The sequence below is a fragment of the Astatotilapia calliptera genome, unplaced genomic scaffold (genome assembly GCF_900246225.1).
Source record: "Astatotilapia calliptera unplaced genomic scaffold, fAstCal1.2 U_scaffold_33, whole genome shotgun sequence".
NCBI classification, from domain to species: Eukaryota; Metazoa; Chordata; class Actinopteri; order Cichliformes; family Cichlidae; genus Astatotilapia; species Astatotilapia calliptera.
In genome coordinates, this window is record NW_020535771.1 from 140917 (window position 1) to 168416 (window position 27500).

Genomic DNA, 27500 nt, shown 5'->3' on the forward strand with positions numbered 1-27500 from the left:
TGAATGATCGTTCTCTAGTGGAGGAGATCCAACAGTCCCTGAGATCAGGACGTCTCTCCACAGGCAAACTGTCTCCTGCTCAGTGCTCAGCTCTGGTCTTCATCTTACTGTCATCAGAAGAAGATCTGGATGTGTTTGACCTGAAGAAATACTCTGCTTCAGAGGAGGCTCTTCTGAGGCTGCTGCCAGTGGTCAAAGCCTCCAACAAAGCTCTGTGAGTACATTTGTACTCATGTCTTTACTTTTAACATCCAACTGTGTCAGTAATTTATTTCACCAGGCTTTCTGTCTCTGTATGAATTTGTATCCTAAAGTTTTGGGATTTCTCCAATACAACTGTGACCTCTTTGATGCCTCCAGAACTCGAGACGCTGGATTCACCATAAACTCTGATCATCACTGCTGCTGTTATGTTATCAGTCTTTGTTTAAACACTTAGGCTGCATGTGCCTGATGTTGTGATACTTTATATTCACATGCATGCTCCTAGATACATTTCTACTGCAGGTCTATTTTAGTCACAAATGTTGGTGAAACACTTGCTTTTACATGCATGGTGGGTCCTGCATTAAAGAAAGCATTTGAATTACTCAGTGAATCCTGGCAGCCAGAGAAACATCCTTAGTTCCACTTTAAACTAAACTCTGCTTCGGTCTTCCACAGTGTGTTTGTTGTTTCTTTGTTGTTGTTGGCCTGCTCTCTCCTCTCACTCCAATCTGGTTGCAGCAGATGTTTGTCCCTCCCTGAACCTGCAGACTTGGGTGCAGCACCTCAGTTCATCTTCAGTCTGAAACCAGCTGTTGTAGCTATATCCCCTCAAGCACACCTTCCCTGGTCATCTCTGCTGTGGTTGCTATAAAATTTAATCTTGATTAAAAAAAAAGAACAAAAAACCTCAAGTCAGACTTGATGCCATTTATTGGCAGCATGGTGCCTGTTTGTCTTTGATGATAAACTGCAGCACAGTCTAAAGCAAACCTTCGGACTTTATTGACTTTATGCATGTATATATTCTTCCTGTTCACCTTGGACACACAACAGCTCTCTGTTTGTTGTGATTGGATCTAGAACAGCCAACATATCCTAATCTAGATGATTTCTAAGGTGGTATCTGGGAGGAAAAGTTAAAATCAGCTTGGATGGCCTGTACTGTATGATGGCCTTGGTTGCACCACATTGATGGCCATGCAGGGTGGTTCACTCCTTGGGCAAGAAGACCGAGGAGTGAGCCACCCTTGGTCAAAGCTTGGTCATTCAAGCTCACTGTTTTCCCCTTGTTGGTTGATGATAGTATTTTTTTTTACCTGACTTATAGTCATCATTGTCTTCAAATTAACTCACACACTGCTGACTGCTGTAGCTTACCTGGCTGAGCAGGTGACCCATGTACTGAAAGTTAGAGTCGTGACTCTAGGGCCTGGTTTGAGTCTGCCCAAGACCATTTCCTGTGTGTTATTCTCCTCACTTCTCCCTCCCTTCCTGTCTTCTCTGTCCTATACAGTGAAGACAAAAGGCCTCAAGTTGTGAAAACTCTTCCCCTTCATCATCTTCCATCTCTCTCATCTAAAATCTCCAGTATTCTCTGAGTAGAGAATCTTTTCACAATCTTGAATGATAAGGATCCAAGTGGGTAAAGTTATTTATTTGTTGTGTTCCTATTTGCAGCTGGGATAGATTAAGAAAAACTATCGGCTGCCAAAATTACATCCAGTTTAGAAGACAAACATTGAGTGAAGTGTTTGTTTCATCATCCTTCACAACTCATCAACCAGGTGTCACAAACTGCAGCAGGACAGTACAAAGCATGTCATACTGGATGGCTGCAACAACCAGAGTTTTACCTACCTTTGGTATTTCGTGACAGCATGAGCGTAATATTTACTGAACAGAGTCGTCTTCTGTAATCTTTTCAGATTCAGAACACTGTATTTAATTTCAAGGGGCAATTAGGATACTGAGCTTTCCAACCGTACATACAATACACAAACATCACATTGGGGAGACGGGTCAGGCTAGGTAGCTGGCCGGTCAGCCGCTAGAGCAGCGACCCGGAACCGAACAGCAGAAAATGCACAACATCAGGAAAGATGAGGAGAAAAAAGAACTCCTCCCAGACTGAGCTCCAACAGGGAGATCAGTTTGAGAACAGACAAAAAAAATGACCTTAGCGCAGAGCACATGAAAACTCTTAATGCGCCATAGAAACACATGACAAGCAACAGGGATGGGTAAAAGGTGAGAGACAGCCGGTGTAGACAGCGCACCCGGGCCTGCAGCATTTGCGCTGGTCCCCTCGACCCACCGTCTGCACCGGGAGGGGATAAGCATGCTTAGGATGGGAAGGAACAGTCTAAACACCGTCTGTTATCAGGGTGAGATTTGTTCAGCTCCAGCCTTGAGACCACAGCTCGCGCCGGCATGTTAGCCGCATGAGATGATGGTGGCTTTCTTTGGTGCGAACAACTGCATGTCAATTTCACAGCTGATCTAACAGTCCGTCACTCGTCTCTCAATCTCCCGTTGGAGAGCCACGAGCTTCTCCGAGAGGTTATCGGTTTTGCGCTCAAAGAGCAAAGTCTGAGAACTCACGACCGCCATGAGCTTCTTCAAGATCTTATCCGTGCTGCGTTCAATGAGCCCATTTTGAGAAGTCACGACCCGTCCCATTGTTTCAGTCACAGCGGGCAGCCTTGTGGGGTTTTGAACAGCTGATTCCGCTTTCTTTAATCTTCAATAAGCCAGGGCCAAGCCAGCTCAGATCAGCAAGAACCCTTTGCTGCTGTGAATGTCCGTGCTGCTATATTTCAGGATCAGGCTCTAAATGTACAAATGGATCTGAGAAGATTTCCAATCATGTTTCTACTAGATTTACAGTTTGTTTTCATGTCTTCTGACTCAGAAGGTGGAGCAGGTGGAGCTTACAAGGAGTAAGTGCTGCTATAGAAGAAGAGTTGTGTTTTAATGAAGCTATTTAGTTAACCAATAATTGTATTGCATGCTGGCATTAAAAATGTTTCATTTGACTGATTTAATTGTTTGTTTGTTTTCTTCCAGACTGAGTGGCTGTAACCTCTCAGAGAGAAGCTATGATGCTCTGTCCTCAGTTCTCAACTCCCAGTCCTCTAGTCTGAAAGAGCTGGACCTGAGTAACAATGACCTGCGGGATTCAGGGGTGAAGCTTCTGTCTGCTGCACTGCAGAGTCCACATTGTACACTGGAAACTCTCAGGTCAGGATCCAAACATATCATTAAATGATATTATTGTACAAACAACCAAGCTTTATAGAATTGGCAGGTGAACTTTTCTTTATCTTTGGATTGCTTAGGAGATTCTTAATTACTGTCTGAAGATTTTTTACAGTCACATATTTTGTTTTAATGGTCAAACAGAATTATTGTTCAGTTCAATGAGCAGGTAGCTGTGAGATTCATAATAATGAGGTATATTTGTATTAAAGATGACTAAACTTGAACAGTAGCTGTGAGTTACTTTGTTTACTCATGTGTGCTGATGTTGTGAGTAATTTAAAGCTGAAGTAAACTTGTAATGAGTTTAATAGAGTTTCTGAAGTAAGTGTACTTGGAGACATTTATGTGTTTACTAAAGTCCAGGAGCAGGAGGCTGTGTGTAGCATAGAGGAACCCAGACCTCAGCTTTGTCTCCTGGTTTCTGTTGCTGCTGTTACAGTTTCCCCTCATCGTTCCTTCAACAGTCTCCTCACTGTAACAAATCAAAGTGTTACTGTATAGATTCACGTCTGAATGTTGCCATGTGCTATTAAAACTGAAAGCGATGTTTCATACACCCACGTGGTTCAGTCACACAGTAACTGATGGTAAATAATGTTTGTGTTGAGCACATCGTACAGGTCAGCTGCTCCACACAGATCTCAGGTTTACATGCTGGAACAGTTTGTGATCATGAAGGATAAACCTCACTTCCTCTTTGTTTCATACAGATGTGACATGAACAATAACACATTCATGAAATCCTTTTAGGAACACAAACACTATTGTAGCTGGAGAATATATTTGAATGTAGGATAATGTAGGGGATCATAAACAACAGTAAGAACTAACCACCACCTCACCATTTGGGTTGGTAGCTGCATGTTGATTGATGAAGTCATTTTCTTCTTCCTCCATTTCTACCTTATTAACATCAGATTAAAAGCTGCACAGAGACAGGCCCTGGACATGTTTAGCCTAGCTTAGTACAAGGACTGGACATGGGGGAAACGGCTCTCATCACTGAATCAAAACATGAAAACAAATCTGAAGTAAAGTTTTGTTGAAGTGAACTGTGGTGGTGCCCAATGTTCCCTCTAAGCTGCGCTCGTGCAACTGCGCGCTGCTGGCACGTCTCTGCACACAGAAAATCTGTGTTGCACACAAAAAAAAAATCAAATCTCAATTGAAATAAAAATTAAATCTTCAACAATTCTGTTCTGCAGTGTTAGTCAGTGACTGGCTGCTCCCATATGGGATTAGAACGATGCCACCTTATCCCGTAGTCCAGCCAATCACGCGATTCACATTCGTATATACGCAGCTAATCAACGTCGCTGACAGGCTATGACAGCGTCCTTATGTGCCGACACCGGTGTTATAGCGAGCAAAGTGGCTGATGATGAGGTGAAGCCACGTTAATGACAACGTGTACAACCATTGGAGATGTGAGCAGGACAGACGGAGCAACTGAGGGACAAAGTGTGGACTTTATACCAGTTTTTAAATTGTGTTGATCGGCCGCGTAAAACCAGAGTTATGATAAAATATCTGCAATGTTTGGTTTTCTTCCTGAATAGTATTGTTGTTTATAACAACGATAGTATTCAGTATTTATTGCAACAAACTTTGTTGTTTGCAAAACTCAGTTACTTTTTTGAAGAAGTAACTATATAATTAATTGTCCAACATTGGTCATTATATCCTGTATTTTGCAGACAGAGTTACAGACTCTCTCCCAGACCACAGACTCATAATACAAGTCAGAGCTTTATAAAAATAGAAAAAATAAAGTTGTGTTTTCAAAATTGGAGTTCAAGTTATTTTTACTTCCAATAGTGTTAACATGCTACAGGTCATGAGCAAGGTTGTTTTTAATTTTCATTGTAAGTGGGCTAAAGCAGTTAATTAAAAGTAGCCTAACATCAATGTAAATGCTGTAATTTGATTACTTTAATAAACCATGTAACTTGGATGGATAAGATGCTGGCGTGACCACAGTGCACACGTCTGCTGTTGCTCACAGAGGTCCAAGGGACGCTCAGGGAGTTTTTGTGTTCGCTCAGACACATGAAACATTAGAGGGAACATTGGCGGTGACTGGCAGGGAAAAGGGGAATGATAAGACTTACTGTAAATATAATTATGTATGTATTGAAAAAGGAACAACTAAAATGTTCCAGCTGAAAAATGAAATCAGTTTCAGTTTATGAGCTCTGTTTGTTTTCTTTACAATTCCAACCTTTTATTTTGAAATGAGCTGCTCGTTCCTGTTTAGAGTTGATGAGCTGATGTGGGTGAGAGGACTCAGGCAGCCTGACAGAGTTGATGTCCAGGTCTTCCCTGCTTGTCCTGATACACATAAACATGAGTATCCTTGCAGGTCAGATCTCATCAGTCACACCTGGTAGTGCAGCTCTCCTCTAGATTGTAGTGCTTGTAAAACTAGGATGATTTTAGGAGCCTGGACCGCAGATCTAAGGGAAGATATGACTTGGAAAGACTAAACCAACCTATTAGAGGTGTTCGCACTAACATAGATAAATACTCAGATTTACACCTTTAGTGTCTCACAAAGGGTTGAAAAGTGAATGTGCACAGAGAGGTTGGTGGTGAGACGGGCACTTCCAGCACTGTAGATGTGATCCAGCTCAGTGTTCATGGAAATAATCCGGAGAGCAGGATTCCTTGATGAATGTCACATTTTCTTAAAGTTATAATCCACAGGGAAGACTGTGAAACTGTCGATCTGATATCTACTCAACCAATCAGGTGTTTACATGCCCTTCACTGATCTCCAGCCCCACCTTATTATCAGTTTCTCTCTCTTTTACATCTGAATAATCTTCACTTCACATTTCAGTCAGTTCAGATTTCATTAGCACGTTCACTTTAGCATAATCCATTTTAATCCAAACACCTTTCTCTTTAAACTCTGTTTGTCAGTCACAGTATATCCAGTACAATCCTCTTTTTCACTGCGTCACACACATTCAGAGATCAGAGTGTCCTGTGTGTGCTCTCATTCACTCACACTCACTCTCATATGGCTGAAGTCTGTTTGTACACAGGCTGTCAGCTGGCCTGAGTTAGGCCTGTCTCTAAAATCATTATTTTATTACTTTTATTCTGATTCATCAAAGCCAAACTCAAACATATTTATATTTACTGATTATGTTCTCATCAATAATTAACAGTCAGTACATTCAGATATGAATCATAATTCAGTGTTTAACATATTATCACAGATGGACTGCACAGGAGATCTCCTTTATGAAGAAACTGTGAAAGTTTGTCCAACAGTGGGAAACATTTCAGAGAACATCTCAGAGAATATCTGTGAAGCAGAAACTAAACATAATAATAGAAGAAAAGCCAAATAATGATCCAAATCCTGCTCTGAGACTATCAGACAGTAAAGGCTTCCAAAGACTGCTCACCTCTCAGACTTACTTAAAGATGCTGGTGCTGTCCACAGATCAGCTGACCTGCTGGGTCTCCATGATCAGCTTTGTTTCTTGGAGATAAAGGCTGAAGCCTTTAGAGCTTCAGTTCTCCAGAGCAGCAGGATGTCTGAGGTCCGCAGAAACACAAAAACACAGCAGCTAAAAATAATTGTTCAAAGAAAACGAGGTGGGAGCTGCTGATTCCTGAGCTTTGATACTGGATTAGCTTCAGTAGTTATTCCAATCACTGCTGTAGGAGCTACATTTAGTCACAGCTGACTGTCTTCTTTGAACAATCACAATGACTACTGTTCTAAAAAACAAGCACACAAAGAACCAATGAGAGTGTAGAACATGATAAAGAGCTCCTGTGATGGTGGCAAAGAAATGAGCAGCAGACGGCCGTCTACATGTTGTAGTGGTTTACAGTCACCAGGGGGCGCCGTCACGGCCACGCAGTCAGTGGGCTGCTCTGCTTGTGCTGTTGTTGGTGAAGCTGAAGTGAAAGCGAATGTTAAAACAATGAAAAGTGTCCACTGCAGCCTCCATCTGAGCTTGTCATGTTCTTCTTCTTTGGTCCTTCGTGTTTGTGCTGAACACTGCTGTCGCTCTCTTCCCTGTTCCCGCCCACTTTCTAACCAATCAGCATTGGAGCGTGCACAGCGTCGTCCACACTGAGCTTTGTTGTGAGCGCATGGACTCGTCTGCAGAACATTTGTATGGGCTCAAAATGTGGTCATAAATATTTTGTACTTGTAAATCAGGATTTGTATGTGTAAAAAGAATTTGTGTGTGCGTGAAAAAAATTTGTATGTGTAAAAAGAATTTGTGTGTGTGTAAAAAAGATTTGTGTGTGGACTTAGCCAAAAAAAAAACCCTGCAAGTTACAAGTACGAATTTTGACCCTATTTTTCTTCCTTTCATCTGATTGGTCAATGTCATGTCAATCACAAATGTAACTATCCAATCAGAGAACAGATGGGTTTGGCTGTCGGAGGGGCACTTTTTTGACCTGACGTTCCCGTCACAAGTGTCTTCTAAGTGAAGCTACCAGGTTCAGGTCCAGCTCTGTTTATCTGGAGCTGCAGTAAATGATCCGTCCTCACAAAGCAACACAGACACCAGATATGCAAACACAGCATCATACAACACAACCAAGAGATCCAAAGAATTATCTCTGCATTTCTGTGGCTGATGCTGCTGGAACGAAGCTGTTTGAAACCTTGTTGTTCTGCACTTTGGGACCTGAAGAGGAACCTGAACCTCTGTGCAGAGGGTTCAACTCTGAGGATTCCTGTTCAGTTTTGTTATTTCACACAGCAAAACTTGACAACTTTATGATAAATGTACGACTTTAATGTGAAAAATTCATTTTTTTCTCTTGTTTGTTTGAAGCTGCTTCCTGTTGGCTTCAGCTGTTTGGAGTTTCCATTTTCTAAACTTCTACATTCTGAACCTTCTTCAGCTCTGAACAGATGATGAAACACTGAATGATTTCAAGCTCACACTTTGTCTAATAAACTTACATCTTTCAATTTTTTATTCAGATTGAAGGACTGTGGTTTGTCAGAGATCAGCTGTGATTATCTGGCAGCAGCGCTGAAGTCCAACCCCTCGTATCCCAGAGTGCTGGACCTGAGTGTAGACTGCAACAACCTGCAGGATTCAGGAGTGAAGCAGCTGTGTGTTCTTCTGGAGAATCCACGATGTCGATTTGAAACTCTGAGGTCAGTCACATGTTTTAGTTGTGCTGAGATGAATATGATGTGAAAGTTGTGCTGACACTGTGGATCAGTAGGCCCACACACCTCTATACAGGAAGTCTGGTTCTACTCTTTGTAGAACTTCTGATCCCTGATCCTCGGAGTCTGACTCAGTAAATAATGAATAATCTTCACTTCACATTTCAGTCAGTTCAGATTTCATTAGCACGTTCACTTTAGCATAATCCATTTTAATCCAAACACCTTTCTCTTTAAACTCTGTTTGTCAGTCACAGTATATCCAGTACAATCCTCTTTTTCACTGCGTCACACACATTCAGAGATCAGAGTGTCCTGTGTGTGCTCTCATTCACTCACACTCACTCTCATATGGCTGAAGTCTGTTTGTACACAGGCTGTCAGCTGGCCTGAGTTAGGCCTGTCTCTAAAATCATTATTTTATTACTTTTATTCTGATTCATCAAAGCCAAACTCAAACATATTTATATTTACTGATTATGTTCTCATCAGTAATTAACAGTCAGTACATTCAGATATGAATCATAATTCAGTGTTTAACATATTATCACAGATGGACTGCACAGGAGATCTCCTTTATGAAGAAACTGTGAAAGTTTGTCCAACAGTGGGAAACATTTCAGAGAACATCTCAGAGAATATCTGTGAAGCAGAAACTAAACATAATAATAGAAGAAAAGCCAAATAATGATCCAAATCCTGCTCTGAGACTATCAGACAGTAAAGGCTTCCAAAGACTGCTCACCTCTCAGACTTATTTAAAGATGCTGGTGCTGTCCACAGATCAGCTGACCTGCTGGGTCTCCATGATCAGCTTTGTTTCTTGGAGATAAAGGCTGAAGCCTTTAGAGCTTCAGTTCTCCAGAGCAGCAGGATGTCTGAGGTCCGCAGAAACACAAAAACACAGCAGCTAAAAATAGTTGTTCAAAGAAAACGAGGTGGGAGCTGCTGATTCCTGAGCTTTGATACTGGATTAGCTTCAGTAGTTATTCCAATCACTGCTGTAGGAGCTACATTTAGTCACAGCTGACTGTCTTCTTTGAACAATCACAATGACTACTGTTCTAAAAAACAAGCACACAAAGAACCAATGAGAGTGTAGAACAGGATAAAGAGCTCCTGTGATGGTGGCAAAGAAATGAGCAGCAGACGGCCGTCTACATGTTGTAGTGGTTTACAGTCACCAGGGGGCGCCGTCACGGCCACGCAGTCAGTGGGCTGCTCTGCTTGTGCTGTTGTTGGTGAAGCTGAAGTGAAAGCAAATGTTAAAACAATGAAAAGTGTCCACTGCAGCCTCCATCTGAGCTTGTCATGTTCTTCTTCTTTGATCCTTCGTGTTTGTGCTGAACACTGCTGTCGCTCTCTTCCCTGTTCCCGCCCACTTTCTAACCAATCAGCATTGGAGCGTGCACAGCGTCGTCCACACTGAGCTTTGTTGTGAGCATGTGGACTCATCTGCAGAACATTTGTATGGGCTCAAAATGTGGTCATAAATATTTTGTACTTGTAAATCAGGATTTGTATGTGTAAAAAGAATTTGTGTGTGCGTGAAAAAAATTTGTGTGTGTAAAAAAGATTTGTGTGTGCGTGAAAAAAACTTTGTATGTGTAAAAAAGATTTGTGTGTGTGTGTAAAAAAGATTTGTGTGTGTGTAAAAAAGATTTGTGTGTGGACTTAGCCAAAAAAAAAACCCCTGCAAGTTACAAGTACGAATTTTGACCCTATTTGACCCTATTTTTCATTCACTCACACTCACTCTCATATGGCTGAAGTCTGTTTGTACACAGGCTAATCTGGGACTCTCCACCATTTGACCCTAGAAATAAAGAAGCTTCTTGGATGAGAGGTGAAAGGTGAAACGTCTTCAAAAAACTTAAAGAAGTCCAGATGCCTTTTTTTCTAAGCTCTTTAGATGACTGCGAACCTTCACAAACGCCTCATCAGTGGGACTCTCAGAGCTACCAGCCCTTTGCTACAATCACAAAGCTCTTCATTGAAATCAATGATATCAAAGCTGGAATCAAGCTATAGCCATATACACTGGTAAAGACTTCTTATCTCGAAATAATATACTGAAGTGGCAATGCAGAAATTGAAAATAGGCGGACGTGCTACCTATGCTATTAGTAGAATGGACATTGGCCTGCTGGCTAAGGAAGGCCCTGTCTCACATAGAGGTGAGAGAGGCCCCCCTCGAAGCCCCCTCTTTTATCGGGGCTTACTTAGGGTCATATCGGGGACCACACAGTTGGAAGTCTTTTTTTTTTTTTTTTCTTTGACCAAATAAAGCTTATTTCTGTAGCTGTTGTTTTATACAGCTTTAATCTTAATATTAATGTTTGCTTATGTATGTTTAGGGAGTGGTCTGATGGTACATGTCGTTGTTACATTAATAATATTCAAATAGTAAGGGTATGCTTAAAGATAAGGTAAAAATCATATCATATAATGTAAATGGCCTGTCGAATCCAATTAAACGTAATAAAATTTTAACTAAAATGAAGAAAGAACAAGTACAAATAGTGTATCTACAGGAAACCCATCTAGACTGTAAGGAGCATGAAAAACTGAAAAGAATGGGTTATACAACAGTTTTCTCCTCTTCCTATAAAACTGGACGAAGGAGAGGAGTGGCTATCCTGTTATCAAGCAAATTACTCTTTGAAAAAATATCCGAGATAAGTGATAAAGAGGGACGTTATATTTTGGTAGGGGGAAACATTGAGGGGAACCCAGTCACGTTGTTAAATATATATGCACCCCCTGGAAGCGATATTTATTTCTTTAAGAAAATTATAGATGTGATGGTAACAGAGACAGTAGGTTTCCTAATTTGCGGAGGAGATTTAAATATACATCTACAACCAAAGCTAGATATTTCCAATAGAAAAGCACAGAATACTAAAACATTAATTAAGAATATAAATACATTGATGAAGGAGGTGGGACTAATTGATATATGGAGAGACTTGCATCCCTACCAAAGGGATTATACTTATTTTTCCTCACCGCACTCGTTATACACAAGAATAGTGTGCTGGCATTAGGCATTTTCTGTTCTGCAGCAGTTTGCCCTCTTGTGGTTGTTTTTGTGTATTTTTTTACTCTGTAAGATCTAGCCAGAGGCAGTTTCACCTCCGTTAATCTGTTGCCATCCATGCCTTCACAAGTTGATAAACGGCATCATCTGTGAGTAATATTGTTTGTTATCACTGAGACAACTTGTGTGCATTATTATTTGTTGTGAAGGCGTGATATAGTTTGTAGTTAGAATTTAATTTGAATATGTATATAACCTAAGCTAGTAAGGTTAAGCTAGCTCACTTGCCATGTGGTTTCTTTAACGTTTTGATCATGAGTGTGATTTCATTTGATGTTTTATTCGGGCACTCACTAAGCAGATAAATATTGCGTTCATATTTTTGAATATGTGTTTGTTATACTGTATATTGATGCAACATTTTTATTGGTTTATTTCTGGTTTTGTCAACAGTTTCACACTTTTTCCTTATTAAATCATCCAACTCAACACATTGGCCTGTTCCCTGGATTTTGATTAGGAGAGTGTTTAGCTGTCTGTATAGCTGAGTCTACGTTCACGAGGACAACGCTTAGTGAGGACAGAACAAATAGATTATTTCATAACTTTTGGGAAAAATAAAGATAAAATAAGCACTTGTGCAATTGGAGCAATAGAGTTAAGCGATCATGCACCAGTATACCTGTCTGTTGATTTAAACGTGCAACCAAAACTCAATAATTGGAAATTAAATTCAAGCTTACTGAATGATCCTCACTTTAAAGGACAAATTAAGAAAGAGATTCACTTCTATATGGAAACTAATGACAATGGTGAGGTGTCTCGTCCTATACTGTGGGATGCCTTAAAAGCTGTCCTGAGAGGGAAAATTATAGCAATATCCTCTTATAAGAAAAAGATGAGAAATAAGAAATTAGAAGAGCTACAAAATAAGAATTAGAGAAAAGGCATGAAAGAAAAACATCTCAGGATATATTGGAGGAAATTAGGAAAACAAGAAATGAAATAAATGATTTGACCACATATGAAATTTAAAAAAAATCAATGTTTCTTAAACAAAGGTATTATGAGGGAGGATCAAAAGCAATGAATGTATTAGCCTGGAAACTAAAAAAGAAAATAGCAGATAATACAGTTCACAAAATTAAACATCCAGTGACAAAACTAATAAAAAAATAAACCAATAGAAGTTCAGAGTGCATTTGAAACATTTTATAAGACTCTGTATGCTAATAACACAGAGAGTAGTATAGTTGAAATTAACAGTTTTTTAGATTCTCTTGATTTACCAGTACTGAATGAAGAACAGAATAAAACTTTGATTGAAGATATAACAGAAAAGGAACTAAGAATAGCAATAAGTAAAGTTAAAATAAATAAATCTCCAGGATCAGATGGATATACGGCAGAATGGTACAAGGAGCTAAAAGAAGAATTAATACCAGTGATGCTTCTAACAATGAATTGGATCCTAAAGAAGGCTCAAGTACCTTCTAGCTGGAAAGAAGCAATTATCTCTGCCATCCCAAAAGAAAACAAGGATAAATTAGAATGTGCGTCATATAGACCAATATGTGTTCTTAATACAGATTACAAGCTGTTTACATCTATCATGGCTCGACGATTAGAAAAGTTCTTACCTAATCTAATTCATAATGATCAAACAGGTTTTATTCGAGAGCGCCAAATACAAGATAATGTACGACGGACATTACAAATTATTAATCATATTCAAAAGAATAAAATAGAAGCAATGGTAATCAGTATCGATGCAGAAAAATCATTCGATTCAGTTAATTGGAACTTTCTTTACCGAGTCTTGCATACATTTGGCTTTCACGAAAATATAATTAAGACAATACAGGCACTTTATGATAACCCTACGGCAAGGATTAAAATTAATGGCTACCTATCAAATAGTATTAAGCAGCAAAGAGCAACAAGGCAGGGCTGTGCGTGCTCACCATTATTATTTGCGTTATATCTGGAACCATTGGCTCAATATATAAGACAAAATAAAGAAGTAGAAGGTATTAATATCCATGAAAAGGAGCATAAATTAGCCTGCTATGCAGATGATATTTTAATATTTTTGGGTCAACCATCAAACTCTTTACCTAAATTAATGCAATCATTTGAATACTTTGGTCGACTATCTGGATATAGGGTTAATATGAGTAAAACACAATTGCTTAAGTACAACTATATTCCATCAGAAGAAATTAAAAATAAGTATCAATTAGCATGGCAAACAGAGTACTTTAAATATCTAGGAGTCATAATACCTAAGGATCTTACAGAACTATTAGAACGAAATTATTTACCAATACAGAAAAAAATTAAGGAACATATAGCGAGATGGAATCTAATTCCATATTTAAGTTTATATTCGAGAATAGACTCAATTAAAATTAATATTCTTCCTAAATTATTATATTTATTTCAAACATTACCAATAGAAATTAACCAGAAACAGTTTAATGAATGGGATAAAATTTTGTCAAGATACATATGGCAAGGAAAAAGGCCCCGAATTAGATTTAAAACCCTACAACTTAACAAAGGAAAAGGGGGTGGGGCTTACCTTCTCTTAGGGAATATTATTGGGCAGCACAATTAAGGCCTATGATATGCTGATGTAATCCTTCATATGACGCTCAATGGAAAGTTATTGAGGAGAGTCTGACCTCCATCCCCATATAAGCTATTATAGCAGACAGAAGCTTGCAAAATTTAATAAAAACTATTGAAAATCCATGGATCAAGTTGACTTTTAAAATTTGGGAAACAGTAATAAAAGAATATAAACTAGAAGAGGATATAGCAGTTCTTAAGTGGTGTGCATATGACACACATTTTGCTCCAAATAAATTGGACACCAGATTCAAAGATTGGACATATAAAGGATTAACAGCTTTATGTATGGTAATGGAGGAAGGCAGACTAATTAGTTTTTGCTTTTGCATTAGATTTTGACTTTGTTAACTACTAGAAGACTAGAGGAAAAATTAGTTACATTAATGGAAACAAAAACACACTCCCTATATTTATTTATTTATTTTTCTTTCCTTTTTCTTTTTCCTTATGTATTTTTTATTTATGTTGTTTCCTGTTTTGCTTCTTTTTCTTTTCTTCTTCTTCTTCTTTCATTCTTATTGTATGGATATTTTAGTTGTTTAAATATAGAAAAAAAATAAAAAAAATATATGTACTGAAAGATAGCTGAAGTTGATGGTATTGTATAGTGATTCTAAAATGTTAATAAAAAAAAAAGCTGGAATCCAATGAGTCCAAGTCTTCTGCTGATTCAGCATCACATTCATCTTTGCTCCTTGTTCTGCATCCCCACCATGGACTTCATTCCTTTCCAAGCCAGCCTTGAGTGTCCTTTATTCAGCTCATCCTCTGCTTTACTTTTACACCTGATTTTAGCTGCTTTTCTTCTCTCCCTCATAACAAGACAGCTTCTTCTGCCCGAGAACATGTTGGAGTGATTTACTAATCCAGGGCTGATTTTTGGGGAAAATAGTTCCTGTTTTCAAAGTAATCCCCATTTTTCCCAGAATGAAATGTAAGTAGAAATAAATAGAATAGAATTAGAATAGAATTCAACTTTATTGTCATTGCACATGCACAGGTACAGGGCAACGAAATGCAGTTTGCATCCATCCAGAAGTGCTTTAGTGATATAGGTATATTACAATATATATTAGCAATAGTATAGATATGTAAGTATATTACAGAAATGGGTCTATTATGGTATGTTATAATGTACACGGTATGAAGTATGTTGTGAATATTCTATAACTAAGTATGTACAGGCTGTAGTGAGTAAAAGCTATGTACAGGCTATGAACAGGATATAAATATGAAAAACTATACAGAATATGAAATAAATAACTTTACAGAAATTTGAGATATACAGCTATAAAGTGATCTAAGTGAGAACATGAGCCTTTAAAAAGGCTCTTCTGAGGCTGCTGCCAGTGGTCAAAGCCTCCAACAAAGCTCTGTAAGTACATATGTGATCATAGCTTTAGTTTTTAAATGTTTATTCTAGTTAACACAGATCAGGTGGAACAACTCAAATAAACTAGAAAGTGCATTTTCTGAAGAAACTGCAGTGTGAATGCTTGAATCTGAATGTATGCACTGAAATGAATTAATTACTGAATTTAAGTTAAAAATCTTGAATGAGATTAAAAAAAACCCCGAATTTAACCTGAAAACAAAAGTGCTGAACTGCTAAAAGCTGAAGGTTACACAGAAGAAGAAGTTGGAAAAAAAGCTGAAAATGTTTTAATTGTAAATTAGAAAACCCTAAGAAATGAGAAAAGAACATTTAGAATCAGAAAACATCTGAAAGAATATTAAAAGGTCATATTCTTTGAATCACTGAATGACTAAAATGTGATCCCTCCACTTGGACCCACACAGTTTAAAAAGTTTACATCTCTGAGCTTTGAAAGACAAGATGTTGGAAAAAGAACAACGATGGCGACGTTTTGAGGGTAAAATGATGGCTTTAACACTGTGGACACAGCAGCAGTTGAAAGAGAAGTGTTTAAGATAAATCTTGGCAGAGTGGCAGGCAGAGCTCGTTAAGCAGGCAGGTGTGAGCCTGGTTGCTATAGTGACCGCACCCAATGGCTCCATACACACGCACACAGACATGCACCTCACTTTTGCTGCTTAAAATGAACAGAAAAGTCAGGCCGAAACAAATCGTTCCCAAATGAAAAGTAAAAGTCGTATTGACAAAATTCTTTCACTGTGAGCGACAGCAATGTCTAGTCTACCAAATTCTCAGTTTTCATGTCTGTGGAGTTTATTATATGGACGTGGTGACAGTGTAAAGACACCATGCTCTTCTGATTTTCAAACGAACCTTCTGAGCCATTTTAACATTAGAGTCTATGGAAGAGTTGGAGGGAGGAGGCTGTGCATTGGTGACATTTATGAAAGAACCATAACACCTAGGACAATAGTAAACACATTGGATGAAAGAGGACAGCCATGGCTACGTTTTGAGGGTAAAATCATACCTGTAGAGCAAACGCTGCGGACACAGCAGCAGTTTTAAAAAAGATTTTAAGATTAATTTTTTTGCTCCTCTCACTCTAGCAGTTGAGCTGCCTCACTCTAGCCCCAACATTCCGTCCCATACACACCCATTATAAACTTTGAAACGGGTGAAAAAACATCATGAAACTTAAACTGGAACTGAAGAAAAAGTATAATAGATATTGAAAAGATAAATACAAGTTGAATAGTTGAATGTCTTGTCTTCGTTTTAAAGTTTGAATGGTGGCTCTATGTCAATGTATGTGGAAGTAGTAAGAGTTTAAAAATGAGTAAGTTGAATGAGGATTTGAAGGGTCTCCCCATTGAAATACATTATAAATTTTTGTTGAATAAAGTTGAATAAAATTAAAAATATAAATGTTAAAAATATGAAAAATAGAAGCAGTGTTGTCCAAAAGAATAGGAATCTAACGGTGTTTGAATGGTTTTTCTAAGTTGAACGGTTTTGAAGGAGTGAGATGCCAAAAAACGTACGGAATATATAATAATAATAATAATAAAGATTCGAATAACAATACTGTGAATGCTTTTCAAGCATTCACACTAAATATCAAAAATATTAAGTGGTCATCGGTACTCAGTTTGTTCAATACTGAATACAATGGAGCACAAATTGTCCACGTTTCTGAAATATTTCTGGGTGTAACTGTCACCAAAGTGCAATTTAGACCTGGCCTGTGGTTGTTATCTAAGTGATAATCATCAATTCTACTAAAACAAATACAAAATAAAGAAATTTGACACATTCTGTTGATATCAAAAACACACTGAACAATTCAGTGTTGTTTTACTGCTGTTCTCTCTTCACTTCTTCTCCTCTGATTCTCTCCACATGTTGCTCTGCATCAGTGCTCAGTTTCCTGACAAAACAAGATGAAATATTGCTAAATATAATAGTATCTCATTACACTTCAACATAAGTGTTTTATTTGTAATTGTTTATCTGTTATTTTTCAGACTGAGTCACTGTGACCTGTCGGAGAGAAGCTGTGAAGCTCTGGCCTCAGGTCTCAGCTCTCAGACCTCTAATCTGAGACAGCTGGACCTGAGTAACATCAACCTGAAGGATTCAGGCGTGAAGCTTCTGTCTGAAGGACTGAAGAGTCCACACTGTACACTGGAAACTCTCAGGTGAGATCAAGCATTTTTCTTTCATCAACTGACAGAATTAGCAGATTAATAATAAGGCAGTCCTCTAATAAGAGGAGAAGTGGAGGTGTTTTGAAGGGCAACATACTCTTATGTTAACAAGACAGGAAGTAGTTCCTGGGAACTGCTTCCTTTGTTATTGTCTAAGTAGAAACATGATGGTGAAACAGTGATGAGTTTGCAGAAGTGAATCCACAGCACACAACACAACAATGCTGTTGCGTGCTGAAAGCAGACTTCTCACAGATTCTGAGACTGCAGGTTTCATCACTGTCCAACCAAAATTCACTGAACCAGCAGTAAATGAACGTCCAAAACTACACTTCATGTTTAAAAAACAGATGATCAGGGGGATTTGTGTTTACATCTTTTTTGTGTGATCTGTTCACCTGCTGTTTCAGCTGTTTGGTGGTTGTTGAGATGGTTTTGTGAACTTTTAGCTGAGATTCTGACATTTCTGTAGATACCACACATGTCTAATTACTTTGTACAGCATGAATGGCCATAACGAGGTTTTTAACAGTAAGAAAAGTTGTAAAACTTCAGAAAATATAGTTAAAAGTCCAAAACCTTCCACGTCTGGTGGCTTGTGGTAAGGAGCAGATCAAACGAGTACAGAATTACGTTATAATTATAAATGGCTTCAACAGCACATTCAGGTCTGTGAGACTCATTCAGACACTGAGCCGTGGCTCTGTGCTACATGCACATATTTCTGCATCTCTGCCATTCAGACACACTTTATATATAGTTTATTTTATGTAGTATTCAATACTGAACTGTACATTTAGTCTCTTTAAAGGCAGCAAGTTTTATTCAGTGTTTTCATAAAAGCCTTATTTCTATCCATTTACTGCTATTAGGAAGAACACGTGAGGCTTAAGACCTGGACCAGTTTGAAACCTTTTGTCCTCCACAGTGGAAAATGGGTGGAAATAAAAATGGGTCTCACTTTAGCCAGCTCCTAATTTTATCAGTTCTACTCTCAGCGTCTCCTGTATATCTCCTGTATAAATGTTGCACTCAGCTTTGTGGTCTCCAATATCACTGAAATGCAGCCAGATGCTGCTCATTTTGCCTTTTCACTCTTTCCTGACACGCTTGCATTTCAATACAGCTCCCATTTCTCTGTGTACTGGTCTCTACCACTACCCTTGCTGTCTATGGGACATTTCCGTCCTCTTTCACATAATGGTATGATCCCAGTCTGTCTCTTAAAGTGTTTGGCCACATGGTTTGCTCATCAGAATAAAACCTCAGCCGTGCTCACATTGATTATCAGCAAGCCTGAAAATTCATCAATATTTGACATATGAAATTCTGTCAAGGGCTGGATTTGGCCCACGGGCCATATGTTTGACACCCCTGGTTTACACAGTTTGGTATTCAATGTACAAGTGAGTTAGCTCTCAGCTAACTAGCAGACAAGCTAACTGCTGGGACTGCATCTTTCTAACAAGAGCGTCAGACACTCAGACTGGTTTCCTTTGTGGATGATGATGTGTTCTCACACTGATCCTTCATGCTGATGCTGCCATCCACCCACTGCTCCTGGATTCCTCATCATCATCTCCATCAGCCCTCACAATACTCCACCTTCTTCAGCTTCATGTTCAGCAGCCTGGATGGACAGTAATTCTTTCCATGGGTTATGGTGGGACATTGAGAGCTGAAGTCAAACAGCAGTGAGAATGAAAGACTGATTCATTTCTATTTAGTCTTGTGCTAGTGTGGAGCAGGGAAATTATTTTACTGCTATTGTTAAATAATTGTCATCATTACCATTGCATTAATAATATAATCTGGAGTTTATATTGCGTTTAGAGGTTTAAACAGTGTGTCTTTCAGAAAGGCTAAAAGTAACAGGACAGGAAACAGGCTTGGAGAGTTTTGCAGAAGTGAAAGTTATTTTGAGCAGCAGGCTAAGACGAGGCTTTAACAATGTAACAGATAGCTTTAAGAAGGCCTTAAGATGTTATGCATACAAGTTATTATATTAATTTTGTATTCCAGGTGCAGTTATAACTATTTTATACATATATCATATCTGTGCTTATTTGAGTTGATGTTCAGGTTCTTTAAAGGTCTTAAGCTTCACTGACGTGACTGTTCAGGTGATACATGCTGAGGGAAAACTAGAACATAGAAGGAATTGCAATACATGCTTACAAAACACTTATATCAGGTCAGTTTATATTAAGGTTTAAGTAGAGGTTCTTGGTTAAAACATTTATTTAGTAGAAGACATACACATAGTCTCAGTGAGCCTCTGGTCTGGTGAAAGGTCAGAAGTGCAACAGGTGAATTGAGAAAGAGCATGTGAGGTCAACACACACACACACATGAGTTAGATTTATTTAGAGGAGAGATTAGTCATGTCTCGGAGAAAGAGGAACAATTTACTTTAAGACAAGAACGGAAAGTACCAGCCATGAAAATAGAAGATGATCTTCTGGGTTAAAAGCCATTGTGGTGTTGATCTGATCTATGTATAAAATGTATCTGTGACGCATGAAGGGGCGTCAGTAAATCAAACCCTGATGCTATAAAATATCTGTTCATGCTTTGATTAAGTTGGAGATCACTTGCTGTCGGCGTACAGAGTGTCTTCCCGCACGTGTGTAGTCATTAAAAATCATTGTTTGACCAAGACCTTCTGGACCATGGGTGGTTTGTACTCTCCTTCCTCAATTTTGAACCTTAACACTGTGCAGCTTTGTTCAGAGCATTAAGGCCCAGCAAAGATTACTGAGGTCATAGAGTCCCTGATGAAACCTGTGTGCTTATAGAAACTGAAACCAGATGAACCAGAATAGAAGGACATTAAAATGAAGTGTCAGCTACACAAAGGCAAAGCTATTCAGTTGTTGCTGTGAGTTATTTAAATGGAGGATGGAGTCAGACTTTAATCTAGTTTTTTACAAAGTTCCCTCAGCGTCCAGAGCCACCAACATACCTTTGATCAACAGCAAGTGAACATTTATAAATGTGTGTTTGCAGAACAGGAAGCAGCAGAACTATTGTTCTGTTATCAGGCAGCAGCACAAACGCTCATCAGCTCATTTACTGTGCAGGACTTTGAGTGTGTGAAGTGTGTGTTTGTGCTGGATTTCCTTTGGAGAATCTCAGTCAGAAACCAGACAAAAACTCTTTCAACAGTCCAGGTTGAGTTGACAACATGAACTGCATTTATCTTCCTCTGACTTGACATGTTCTTCCTCCTCTGCACCGAGCCAGCTGCTAAGACTCACAAGCTCACTGACATTTTCTGATGATAAAGAAACTCTCTTCTTCTGCACAATATGAGCAGCAACAGAGAAGAAGCTTTCACAGGTACAGATGTTGCAGCTGTGGCCAAGTACATGTGCTGCATGTTGGAGCAGCACTCTAATGGACAGGCCTCTGTACTGATGGTGGGCTCTGCTCTGTGTCCACCACACTGTTCTCAGCTGAGTCTTCCTCCTGTTCACACTCTGATGAAGCACCAACAGGGCCAACTTCTTCTCTGGTGGCTTGGATGTTGTTGCTTCCACAGGTTTCCCTCCAACAACCCTCTGTTCCTGCAGTGAGTTCAGTAAGATCTGGGTAAACACTTGAGCTCCTTGAATCTGGCTCCAGCAGCAGTTTTCACATATACAATGTTGGCATTTTGCTTGCGTGTCTCAAGGTCTGTTCTGAATGTAGACTTGAATTTGACCACGTAGGCGGGGTCATCATCTGAGCTCTCCATCACCTGAGAGAGATGACAAAACACAGAATCACAGAGCATGAAACCAACGTTTCTCCTCCCAGAAGTTCAGTCACAGACCTGCAACAGAAACAAGAAGATTCAAATGACGCAGAGCTTTCATTTACTTACCGTATTTTCACGACCATAAGACGCACTGTGCTAAAAGGCGCAGTCTCAGTTATGTGTGCCATTACTGTATTTAACACACACATAAGGCGCATTGGATCATAGGGCGCATACAAGTACCGTATGCGTATTTAAAAATAAAGCGGGAGCAAACCTGAGTTCGGTACCTTACTCACATTTTTATTACCAATAATCGTCATCATCAACAACACACAAGCATACAAGTGTGCGTATTTAGAAATAAAGCAGGAGCAAAACAAAGTTTGGTACTCACATTTTTATCATCAATCAAACCCATCGAAGTCCTCATCCTCTGTGTCTGAATTGAACAGCTGCGCTAAATCTCCATCAAACATGCCAGGTTCACTTTCTTCACTGTCAGAGTCACTTTCCGTGCCGTGCGGCTCCTCGGAAATGATGCCGGTGTTCTGACAAAACGTCCTACCCATCAACCTGGACGTTTTGTCAGAACACCGGCTTTTGCGAAAGCTCGAACAACAGTGCCAGCAGCCATGTTAGCCCAAGCATCTACAATCCATTGGCAAATTGTGGCGTAACTCGCCCGGCGCTGCCTTCCACTCTTGGTGAAACTGTGGTCTCCATCGGTCATCCATCGCTGGATGTGTTTGTCGCCGATGTGTTTGCTGCAGTAGGAGCGGAAGATGGCCAGCTTTCCCTTATAATCCGCTGGAAGTTGCTGCGCTACCGTAGTCCTGGTCCGGATGAAAAAATGGCACCGTTTCATAAAAAGTGAAAGTGAAACTGCTTTTAGCCGAATGGTGACCGTCGTAACGCTTCTCCCGCTCGTTCTTTGCTCGATGATCGCCTTATGTCCGCGGAAACTCAGCTGCGTCTTCTTGACCTGTCGGAGCTTGTTTTCCAGCTTCCTCCACTTGCGAACCATCGATTCGTTAATCTTAAATTCTCTCGCCGCTGCTCGATTTCCATGTTCCTCCGCGTAGCTGATGGCCTTCAGTTTAAACTGTGCTTTGTAAGCGTGTCTCTTTGCCATTTTCAGGGTTGTTAAAACAACGATGTCCTGCATAATGCACATACCTGTTCTTTTATACAGGTATGTGCAATAAAGTCAACGGACATACTTCACCCTTTAGCGTTCTCATGGCGTTCTCTACTACGTCCTCATTACAACACACAGGGCGCACTGCGCTATAGGGCGCGCCGTACTTTTTGAAGAAAATCTAAGACTTTTAAGTGCGCCTTATGGTCGTGAAAATACGGTATATCCACAAACATGTCCTCTACATATTCATGCTGTATTTACACACACATACAGAGGCGGTTTGTCTCTCACACACAGACAGGACACTGAGAAATACATCATGTTAAATATACCTGCAGGCTTCCAGCTGTGCACTTTGTCCCTGTCAGCTGTGATTGCCATGGCAACCTTGGTGTTGTGCGCGATGCAGGGACGTGTTCATAGGCAGACGTCTGGCAGCAGCATCATATTTGATGCACTATCTGTACTGAGTGTGCCGACTGTATTTTAAATGTCGCACTGCTCTGCAACATGAATCACATGTTCTGCACGTTTCTGTAACTCCCAGGTAACCATGGTTACCCAGCCACGCCCAGTAGTCTCCAGAGAGACCAACAGCTGGTTCATGTTGTAACGCCGTGGCTTTCGTAGTCTCTCCTTTTTCTACAGCTCATGTGTTCTTCTTGTGATGCTGCGTCTTGAGGCTCATACATGCCGTCATTTGTTGATCCTAAGAACGTTCCTCAGACCGACTTCTTCAACAACAGATAACTTTAGTTGTATCAACACTGCCTCCTGGAACAGTTTAAAATGAACATGTCAAAGATCTGTACCTGTCTCCATGTTTCTGTCCCCGCCCCTTTCTTTCTGTCCTGGGTCATGTGAGCGCTGCAGTAGTATTAGGCCCACCCTCAATGCTCCCATTGGCTGAGACGCATAATGACGCCCATTTCAAGCCAGCACTGATCAACATCCCTCCTGTGACCCATGGCTTTTATATTCAGAGCCAGTGAGCACTTTCACAATAATCATGATTTTAAAAACTGTGATTAAAATAATTGCTGACGTTAATCAGTTAATGAGTTAACGAGATAATAACAGGTTAAGTTGCTCTAATAATTAGACTTTGGTGACAAACTGATGTGATCTCCATGTTTCCTTTGTTGGACTGTGGGCGAGTGTCAGAACTGAATGTACTGAGTAACATGTAGAGTTTAAACATGTGTCAGTTCCAGTTTTAGAGCTCTAAAGTGCAGCTATCATGTTAGGAATATGTTAGGAATAGACAGGAACACTGAGCACACTGAGGTCAAATCTTTATTTATCCAGTTCATCTGTAGGCTGAGCTCAGTCCATCCATTTAGTGAAATGATGTTTAAAGGTCTCCTTGTTCTGTGAGCGTGCACAGATCCTGAAGCAGAAAGCCTGGGTTACAGAGAAATGATCATCACTGTGATGATGCTCATCATCTCTGACTGGGATTTGAGGTTTTGTCAAAGCAGCAAAGAAAGCCTGGCTATGTTGGACTGGGTGTGGCAGCAGCTCCCAGTTTGAGTTCAGGAGACAGACACCCTCTCTACTTTGAAGATCAGCTTCAAACTTTCCTTTTTGATAAAGCTTATAGTTCGAGCTGGATCAGGTGACCCTGAACCATCCCTTAGTTATGCTGCTATAGACTCAGGCTGTTGGCGGACTTCCCATGATGCTCTGCTTTCTTCTCCCCTCTTTTCACTCCTGATGCTTTTATATGTCACTACTGCATGTCCTTAACTTTTGTCTCTCTGTTTTGTTCTTGTCTCTCTGAGCTCATCTCTTCTCTTTCCCCTCACCCTGCAACCAGTCATGGTAGATGCTCCTCCTGGAGCCTGTTTTCACTGGGAGGATCTTTGTGTCAAAGGGAGTTCTTCTTCCCACCATCACCAAGTGCTGCTCACAGTGGAGGCGGTTACCTTACACTGTTAAACAGCTTCAGATGACTGTTGTTGTCTGTTGGGTATTGTCACTTATAAATAAAGTTACAATGGATGGATAGATGTTATTGTGACAAAGAGAAAACAACTGTTGACAGATAGATTGTTGTTTTGTGTGTCTGCAGTCTGTCAGGCTGTCTGATCACAGAGGAAGGCTGTACTTCTCTGGCCTCAGCTCTGAGCTCCAACCCCTCCCATCTGAGAGAGCTGGACCTGAGCTACAATCATCCAGGTCCCTCAGGAATGAAGCTGCTGTCGGCTGGACTGAAGGATCCAGGCTGGAGACTGGACACTCTCAGGTATGGAGAGAAAATCTGATAGAGGGAGAGCTGGAAACATTTCCTGTGTCTTTCACTCACTTCCTGTTTCTTTCCTGCAGATGACACATGAACAATCACACATGCAGGAATATTTTCAGGGACAGACACACTAGTCTAGCTGGATAGTACATGGATATTTATGTAGGGGGTCTCCAAGGAGTCTGTTTGCAGGAACATTTAGGTCACAGGTGTACCTGATATAGATACCAGTGTACCTAATAAAGTGTCAGCTAACATTTGGAAATGGAAGCTTAAATAATGACAAACTGTACATTCACAGCTGAATTCACAATAAATTTGTTCTCAAGTGCACATTTTTCTGTTATTGTTCTCAAACAACAGAATGAGAATGAAATATTGATTCTAACAGGGCCCATAAACAGCATTAGCTTAGCAGCATTAGCTTATCAGAGTTTCCATCATGGTCACACAAATCCTTAGCAGAGAAAAGTGGCCTACTTAGCAATAGCTGCTCAAGTTGTATAAAGAAAGGGAAAACAGTATTAGCATTAGCTGCTAATGGCAGCTTACTTAGCATAAACTCTTCACATCTTTATAATGCAAGGGAAAGGAGTCACTCATGGAAGCCTATTTAGCATTAACGTCTCACATAATTATAACTAGGGATGGGTATCGTTTAGGTTTGATCCGATACCGGTGCCAAACCGGTACTTTTGAAACGGTGCCGGTGCTTAAACGGTGCTCAAACCGGTGCTTAACGAATGGAGAACACAAAACTGGTCCAAAAACCTCTCATGTTCATCTGTTTTTTTGTAAAAAGATAACAATGTTAGCCTTTTCTGCAGCTATGGGGCATATATGGTATCACTCTTGGCTGGAAGCAGTGCTTAACCAATGAAAAAGCACAAACTTTGTCCAAAAACCTCTCATGTTGAGCTGTTTTCCACTTTTTCTTTGGTCATTTTAGCCTTTTTGACCAGAGTGAAGGGAGTATCTGCCATCAAACAAGAAGACAGCCGCATGTAGCTATGATGATGTTTGCTAGTTCACCTTACATGCATTAATGTAATAACGTGGTTAGCCTACTCAATGTAAATTACACACGGACAACATTAAGCTATTCACGCAGAGAAGAACGGCTGCTGCTGCCGTCATCATCCGTCATCATTTCTGCTACACTGGCAGGGCTAGGGGCCAGTACTCTACTCTTCGTGTTTTTTGGGGCAATGTTGCTAACTCCAGGTCCGATAACAGGCAACCACACGAGCAGTAGATGTGCTCGGTGTGAGGTCTCGCAGCAAGCTATCAAATATGGCGCATTTCTCGGCTTTTAAGCGTACTTAGAATTAGCCGCTCACATTGTTTAAAAAGTAAGGAAAAACAGTATTAGTATTAGCACATAATGCTAATTCACGTCAAAGTAGCATTAGTTAATAATGGCAGCCTATTTAGCATTAACTGCTCACTAATATAATGCTAATTCACGTCAAATTAGCATTAGCTGCTAGCATCAGCCTACCTAGCACTAGCTGCTCACATTGTTAAAAGGGAAGGGAAAACAATATTAGCATTAGCTGCTAATAATTATTCACCTAATTAGAGTTAGCCCCTAATGGCAGCCTAGTTAGCATTAACTCCTCACTAATATAATGCTAATTCACGTCAAATTAGCATTAGCTGCTAGCATCAGCCTACCTAGCTCTAGCTGCCTACATTGTTAAAAGGGAAGAGAAAACGATATTAGCATTAGCTACTAATAATTATTCACCCCTAATTAGAATTAGCCGCTAATGGCAGTATACTTGGCATTAACTCCTCACATTGTTATAATGTAGGGGAAAAGAATTAGCATTATCTAATAATGTTGACCTTGGCCCACTGGAAAAGTTAAGAACTAAAGATTTAGGAGTGTTTCTCGATAGCTCTTTATCATTTGAGAAACAAATGAATTCTGTTATTAAAACCAGCTGTAAGGTTTATATTGTTGATTGTCATTTATGCTTAGAAATATTTACTCATATATGCTTAGAGTTGTATAATCGATTGCATGATGATAGAGGTTTGATCCTGAGTAGTCTGTAAAGACTCTGTGTGCCTTCCAGAGTGCTCTGGCATGCACACACCACTTGGGGCCATGAGAGAGGTCGTACCCTCTCTTACTGATTTATGGTGTAGGACAGGGGTCTCAAACTCAATTTAGCTGGGGGCCGCTGCAGGCAGAGTCTGGGTGAGGCTGGGCCGCATTAGGTTTTCCACAAGAAAGGCATGGTTAAAAAATTCCAATCTTCTCAAATCTCTTTATTTTTATTTTTTAACACAAAATATGAAAAATAAATAAACAAATTAAGAATTAATAAGAAAATAAATCAATCTGTAATACATAAATAAAATAATAATAAGATATTTTTTTCAGTCTTCTATATCTGCTGTGTTTAGATTGAAATGTCTGTATTAACAGTTCTATAACCTTCTTCTGAACATGAATGGAACACTGTAGAAAATGAACTGTTCTTCTGAACATGGCTTCTCTTGCCTACTCCTTGCTGCTAGAGACCTGGCAGCGTTTCCTCTCGCATAGCCGAGCCAGATTTGGCCTGAGGGAGGAAGCAGTTGCGGCCCTCAGTATGTCTTGAAGCTGATCATCCGTAAGTCTGGACCTGTACTTGGACTTATTGAAGAATCCTCTCAAAAATTGTCCAAGCT

General features: G+C 39.8%; 1 pseudogene; it reads left to right on the forward strand.

Annotated features, from left to right (window-relative positions):
• Positions 1 to 27500, forward strand: part of LOC113018028 (NACHT, LRR and PYD domains-containing protein 12-like) — a 99097-nt pseudogene that overhangs the window by 66664 nt on the left and 4933 nt on the right.